Raw genomic sequence first — 7,500 nt, 5'->3', positions numbered from 1 at the left:
CTTCTTTCGACCCCACCCACAAAGCCTGCATCCTCTGTCGACAACAGCACCCCAACGCCAGCGCCTCTGCCGCACGAAGTCGTGGACCGGCAATCACTCCACCTGCACCCGTTCGTGCCCCACCCCAACCGCCCAACCCGCAACTCCAGCGGATGAACGGCGGACTTTGCTCGCACGCGCAATGTGCAATCCACCCCTATAACGTGCGTTTCATGAAGAGTTATGTCCAATATGCGACATTCCCGCTGTCCCTATACATGAGCTGCGAGCTGTACCACTTACGAGCTACAGACGCGATCGCGTTGCTCTCTGTACGAATGCAGATGCTCAGCGGTCAGCTAGGAGGCGCTCCATCCATGTCGGTACCGGTGAGCGTTGCACTCGCAGTCGCAAAAACGTACGGCAAGTATATTACTCGGAAGAGTCAATGACAGTCCAAGCCCCCCTGCGTGGGAAGAGTCTTTCTAGGCCATGACCCACCGGAAGGGCGCAGCGTCCCCCACCCCAGACATGTGACGTCACACTATCGGTATTGACGACTAGACTGACTCCTTATAATCATTTGCCATACACCGGTGGAAGCTGCCGAGACGAGTAACTACATGGCGGCCTCGCCGTGTCACTAATGTACAGAGATACAACAGTTTCGACTGGAACCGGATGAAACGTATACACGGCGCTGATTAGTAATAGATAGAGCCATCAAAATACAGATAATGTATACAACTGTCCGTATACATGCTGAAAGACTCTGCTCACAATCACAACCACACGTCAGCCAGACACTCTTATCACGCACTACTCTCTGCCTGTAACAGGCACAGAGACAATATGTAAGCACCAGCATGGAACAACACCCAGTGCATCCTCTCCGCCACATTAGACTATCCACACTATCATAACCAGACCGGGAGGTCCACTCACAAAACAGAATATCCCACCCTTCCGACAACCACCATTGCTCAGCTAAGCCACCAACACCCACACATGTCCTACACAGGGGTACACCCAACATCACAATACTGCCTCCTGTCACAGCACACAAACAATGGCAGGAATGAAAGACACAGGTCTGCCACAAGCATGGAATCAGAGCGCCGCCTGTTATGAGCCAAAGGTGCACCCTGACGTGGCAAATCAGATGATGCCGCAGTCATTTACTTACGATAATCACAATCAACAAACCGGCCCCCCCCCCCCCCCCAAAACACCTTTCCTTACAACAATGTGTACCTTAACCTAACCCGTATTGTGCCTTAACCTAACCCGTATTGTGCCTTAACCTAACCCGTATTGTGCCTTAACCTAACCCGTATTGTGCCTTAACCTAACCCGTATTGTGCCTTAACCTAACCCGTATTGTGCCTTAACCTAACCCGTATTGTGCCTTAACCTAACCCACGTTGTGCCTTAACCTAACCCACGTTGTGCCTTAACCTAACCCACGTTGTGCCTTAACCTAACCCACGTTGTGCCTTAACCTAACCCACGTTGTGCCTTAACCTAACCCACGTTGTGCCTTAACCTAACCCGTATTGTGCCTTAACCTAACCCGTATTGTGCCTTAACCTAACCCGTATTGTGCCTTAACCTAACCCGTATTGTGCCTTAACCTAACCCGTATTGTGCCTTAACCTAACCCGTATTGTGCCTTAACCTAACCCGTATTGTGCCTTAACCTAACCCGTATTGTGCCTTAACCTAACCCACGTTGTGCCTTAACCTAACCCACGTTGTGCCTTAACCTAACCCACGTTGTGCCTTAACCTAACCCACGTTGTGCCTTAACCTAACCCACGTTGTGCCTTAACCTAACCCACGTTGTGCCTTAACCTAACCCACGTTGTGCCTTAACCTAACCCACGTTGTGCCTTAACCTAACCCACGTTGTGCCTTAACCTAACCCACGTTGTGCCTTAACCTAACCCATATTGTGCCTTAACCTAACCCATATTGTGCCTTAACCTAACCCATATTGTGCCTTAACCTAACCCATATTGTGCCTTAACCTAACCCATATTGTGCCTTAACCTAACCCATATTGTGCCTTAACCTAACCCATATTGTGCCTTAACCTAACCCATATTGTGCCTTAACCTAACCCATATTGTGCCTTAACCTAACCCATATTGTGCCTTAACCTAACCCATATTGTGCCTTAACCTAACCCATATTGTGCCTTAACCTAACCCGTATTGTGCCTTAACCTAACCCGTATTGTGCCTTAACCTAACCCGTATTGTGCCTTAACCTAACCCGTATTGTGCCTTAACCTAACCCGTATTGTGCCTTAACCTAACCCGTATTGTGCCTTAACCTAACCCGTATTGTGCCTTAACCTAACCCGTATTGTGCCTTAACCTAACCCGTATTGTGCCTTAACCTAACCCGTATTGTGCCTTAACCTAACCCGTATTGTGCCTTAACCTAACCCGTATTGTGCCTTAACCTAACCCGTATTGTGCCTTAACCTAACCCGTATTGTGCCTTAACCTAACCCGTATTGTGCCTTAACCTAACCCGTATTGTGCCTTAACCTAACCCACGTTGTGCCTTAACCTAACCCACGTTGTGCCTTAACCTAACCCACGTTGTGCCTTAACCTAACCCACGTTGTGCCTTAACCTAACCCACGTTGTGCCTTAACCTAACCCACGTTGTGCCTTAACCTAACCCACGTTGTGCCTTAACCTAACCCACGTTGTGCCTTAACCTAACCCACGTTGTGCCTTAACCTAACCCACGTTGTGCCTTAACCTAACCCACATTGTGCCTTAACCTAACCCATATTGTGCCTTAACCTAACCCATATTGTGCCTTAACCTAACCCATATTGTGCCTTAACCTAACCCATATTGTGCCTTAACCTAACCCATATTGTGCCTTAACCTAACCCATATTGTGCCTTAACCTAACCCATATTGTGCCTTAACCTAACCCATATTGTGCCTTAACCTAACCCATATTGTGCCTTAACCTAACCCATATTGTGCCTTAACCTAACCCATATTGTGCCTTAACCTAACCCATATTGTGCCTTAACCTAACCCATATTGTGCCTTAACCTAACCCATATTGTGCCTTAACCTAACCCATATTGTGCCTTAACCTAACCCATATTGTGCCTTAACCTAACCCATATTGTGCCTTAACCTAACCCATATTGTGCCTTAACCTAACCCATATTGTGCCTTAACCTAACCCATATTGTGCCTTAACCTAACCCATATTGTGCCTTAACCTAACCCATATTGTGCCTTAACCTAACCCATATTGTGCCTTAACCTAACCCATATTGTGCCTTAACCTAACCCATATTGTGCCTTAACCTAACCCATATTGTGCCTTAACCTAACCCATATTGTGCCTTAACCTAACCCATATTGTGCCTTAACCTAACCCATATTGTGCCTTAACCTAACCTATATTGCGCCTTAACCTAACCCATGTTGCGCCTTAACCTAACCTATGTTGCGCCTTAACCTAACCTATGTTGCGCCTTAACCTAACCTACGTTGCGCCTTAACCTAACCTACGTTGCGCCTTAACCTAACCTATATTGCGCCTTAACCTAACCTATATTGCGCCTTAACCTAACCTATATTGCGCCTTAACCTAACCTATATTGCGCCTTAACCTAACCTATATTGCGCCTTAACCTAACCTACGTTGCGCCTTAACCTAACCCACGTTGCGCCTTAACCTAACCCACGTTGCGCCTTAACCCAACCCACGTTGCGCCTTAACCCAACCCACGTTGCGCCTTAACCCAACCCACGTTGGGCCTTAACCCAACCCACGTTGCGCCTTAACCCAACCCACGTTGGGCCTTAACCCAACACACGTTGGGCCTTAACCCAACACACGTTGGGCCTTAACCCAACACACGTTGGGCCTTAACCCAACACACGTTGGGCCTTAACCCAACACACGTTGGGCCTTAACCCAACACACGTTGGGCCTTAACCCAACACACGTTGGGCCTTAACCCAACACACGTTGGGCCTTAACCCAACACACGTTGGGCCTTAACCCAACACACGTTGGGCCTTAACCCAACACACGTTGGGCCTTAACCCAACACACGTTGGGCCTTAACCCAACACACGTTGGGCCTTAACCCAACACACGTTGGGCCTTAACCCAACACACGTTGGGCCTTAACCCAACACACGTTGGGCCTTAACCCGCTCTGTAATTGTCATACGACGCGTTAAATTAGTGTAGTGTTGCCTAACTGCAACCCCCGCAATATAGTTTGCTACTCGCACTGCCTGGTCCCCAGTGTATCGCTTCATGTTAAACACCTTGCAGCGATACACTGTAATGTGGATGGCAGCAGGACGTACATGCTCAATGCCCTTCGCAGTTGTTCATTGGCATTCGCATGGCGAAGCACTTAGCCTACGCTGTGGTACGGCCTGTGTCAACTGTCCGCTGATGTTGTACGTCCAAATCACACACTGTACTGCACATTGGTCCTCATGTACTGAATGATACATCGTGGTACATGTGACCGTACAACGACTGCGCCAACAACGGCGAACCATGCGGTCCAACTGTTGTGCACTCAGCTATGTGTCGTCTCCCTATAAGAGCCGGATTGCAGTGTGGTATGCCCTGGATGGCGATCAGCATGAGCCGTCTGTTGATGTAGTGGCGCGTGTTGTCAGACGTAGTCGTCTCTTCTCACACACCGTGACAGCATGGTGCACTGCGTTCCACATCTGCGACATGCGACAGAGGCCGGTTGACAGTCGTTCGCGCAATGGACATCGCATACGTACGGGGGCCACCTTCCACGTGTTCGCGAAGCGTGCACATGTTGTTGCGTGTATGTGGGCAGACATAGTGTGTCGTGACACCTGACACAGGCATGCAACAATCGTTGAATTTGCAAATGGCGATGGACGTCTACGTTTGCTGGTGACGTTACGCAAATGAACAACTGGTAAACCGTTGTGGTGCGGTTGTTCTCGCTAGAGGTGAATCAGTGATGGCGACGATCGGTTGAGCTACCAACCGGTTGTTTCAGCGATACCCACCATGCCCACGAACGTGAATGGCATGTGGGTGTGAAGCGATACGCGGCGGTGGCTGGGTGGGACCGTCCCCGGCCGGTGAGGGGGGGCCTCCCGGCGTGCTGGCCGCGCGGTGCGTGGGCGCACGCGCTACAGCCGGCTGGTGGGGGCGGCCAGTGGCAGGCGCGCCGGCCGACGGAGGCGGCAGGCGGCGCAGCTGCGCGCCGGCGCACCCTGCACGCGGCGCCGTGCGGCCAAAGTAGGTCCTCGCGGGCCCGGTGCGAAGCGCGGTGGACATCTGCAGTGTGCTGGTCCGATTGAGGACTGTGTGCGCTGAGGATGCGCCGCCGCCCGGCGCTCGGCGCCGCGACGCCGTCTGCTGCTCGGTCGCCTCTGCGGTTCTCGCAGGTGGTTTGTATCGCAGCTGTGCGGACGTGTTGGCGCGTGCGCTGTGCTGGGAGAGTTCGCTTCGGCACCCAAGTGGGGCTTTTGTCCTTCTGTGGCGCTGGCGTTGGAGCTGCCGGCCACCGTAGGTGGCGCGTGTTGTCTCCCGCCGGCAATGCCACGACAGCACGCTCCCGGGCCTCTGTCGGCAGCGGCAAGCTCAGTTGGGAGCACGGGTGGTCGCACCTAAAGCGTCTACTCGCCAAACTCCGGGCGATTGCGCCTCTCTCGAACCCGACCAAGTACTTAGGACGGCGCTGCGCGCCGCCGGGACCTGAGAGGGTTTCGAGGTGTATCGTGCAGGGGAGCTCAGCCTCCTCCTGTTTGCAGAATAATTGAGCGGACGCTTGCGTGTTCGCGCGGGCCCCCGGGACACACTCCCGGGCGGCCGGCTGCTCAGCTCTAGTTGACGCAGCTCCCTGGTTGATCCTGCCAGTAGTCATATGCTTGTCTCAAAGATTAAGCCATGCATGTCTCAGTACAAGCCGCATTAAGGTGAAACCGCGAATGGCTCATTAAATCAGTTATGGTTCCTTAGATCGTACCCACGTTACTTGGATAACTGTGGTAATTCTAGAGCTAATACATGCAAACAGAGTCCCGACCAGAGATGGAAGGGACGCTTTTATTAGATCAAAACCAATCGGTCGGCTCGTCCGGTCCGTTTGCCTTGGTGACTCTGAATAACTTTGGGCTGATCGCACGGTCCTCGTACCGGCGACGCATCTTTCAAATGTCTGCCTTATCAACTGTCGATGGTAGGTTCTGCGCCTACCATGGTTGTAACGGGTAACGGGGAATCAGGGTTCGATTCCGGAGAGGGAGCCTGAGAAACGGCTACCACATCCAAGGAAGGCAGCAGGCGCGCAAATTACCCACTCCCGGCACGGGGAGGTAGTGACGAAAAATAACGATACGGGACTCATCCGAGGCCCCGTAATCGGAATGAGTACACTTTAAATCCTTTAACGAGTATCTATTGGAGGGCAAGTCTGGTGCCAGCAGCCGCGGTAATTCCAGCTCCAATAGCGTATATTAAAGTTGTTGCGGTTAAAAAGCTCGTAGTTGGATTTGTGTCCCACGCTGTTGGTTCACCGCCCGTCGGTGTTTAACTGGCATGTATCGTGGGACGTCCTGCCGGTGGGGCGAGCTGAAGGCGTGCGACGCGCCTCGTGCGTGCTCGTGCGTCCCGAGGCGGACCCCGTTGCAATCCTACCAGGGTGCTCTTGAGTGAGTGTCTCGGTGGGCCGGCACGTTTACTTTGAACAAATTAGAGTGCTTAAAGCAGGCAAGCCCGCCTGAATACTGTGTGCATGGAATAATGGAATAGGACCTCGGTTCTATTTTGTTGGTTTTCGGAACCCGAGGTAATGATTAATAGGGACAGGCGGGGGCATTCGTATTGCGACGTTAGAGGTGAAATTCTTGGATCGTCGCAAGACGAACAGAAGCGAAAGCATTTGCCAAGTATGTTTTCATTAATCAAGAACGAAAGTTAGAGGTTCGAAGGCGATCAGATACCGCCCTAGTTCTAACCATAAACGATGCCAGCCAGCGATCCGCCGCAGTTCCTCCGATGACTCGGCGGGCAGCCTCCGGGAAACCAAAGCTTTTGGGTTCCGGGGGAAGTATGGTTGCAAAGCTGAAACTTAAAGGAATTGACGGAAGGGCACCACCAGGAGTGGAGCCTGCGGCTTAATTTGACTCAACACGGGAAACCTCACCAGGCCCGGACACCGGAAGGATTGACAGATTGATAGCTCTTTCTTGATTCGGTGGGTGGTGGTGCATGGCCGTTCTTAGTTGGTGGAGCGATTTGTCTGGTTAATTCCGATAACGAACGAGACTCTAGCCTGCTAACTAGTCGCGTGACATCCTTCGTGCTGTCAGCGATTACTTTTCTTCTTAGAGGGACAGGCGGCTTCTAGCCGCACGAGATTGAGCAATAACAGGTCTGTGATGCCCTTAGATGTTCTGGGCCGCACGCGCGCTACACTGAAGGAATCAGCGTGTCTTCCTAGGCCGAAAGGTCGGG

The 7,500-nt window shown here is 52.0% G+C and overlaps 1 non-coding gene across 1 annotated transcript in view; it reads left to right on the top strand.

The window, feature by feature from the left end:
- Nucleotides 1-5,881: 5,881 nt before the first annotated feature.
- Nucleotides 5,882-7,500, top strand: part of LOC124577374 — a 1,910-nt gene continuing 291 nt past the window's right edge. The window contains exon 1 of the ribosomal RNA XR_006972627.1: nt 5,882-7,500. This exon is cut by the window's right edge and continues 291 nt beyond it. This is a non-coding gene — a ribosomal RNA (small subunit ribosomal RNA).

Source organism: Schistocerca americana, unplaced genomic scaffold, assembly GCF_021461395.2.
Source record: "Schistocerca americana isolate TAMUIC-IGC-003095 unplaced genomic scaffold, iqSchAmer2.1 HiC_scaffold_266, whole genome shotgun sequence".
NCBI lineage: Eukaryota > Metazoa > Arthropoda > Insecta > Orthoptera > Acrididae > Schistocerca > Schistocerca americana.
The sequence above is the reverse complement of the archived record's forward strand: the minus strand, read 5'-3'. Positions and strand labels throughout refer to the sequence as shown.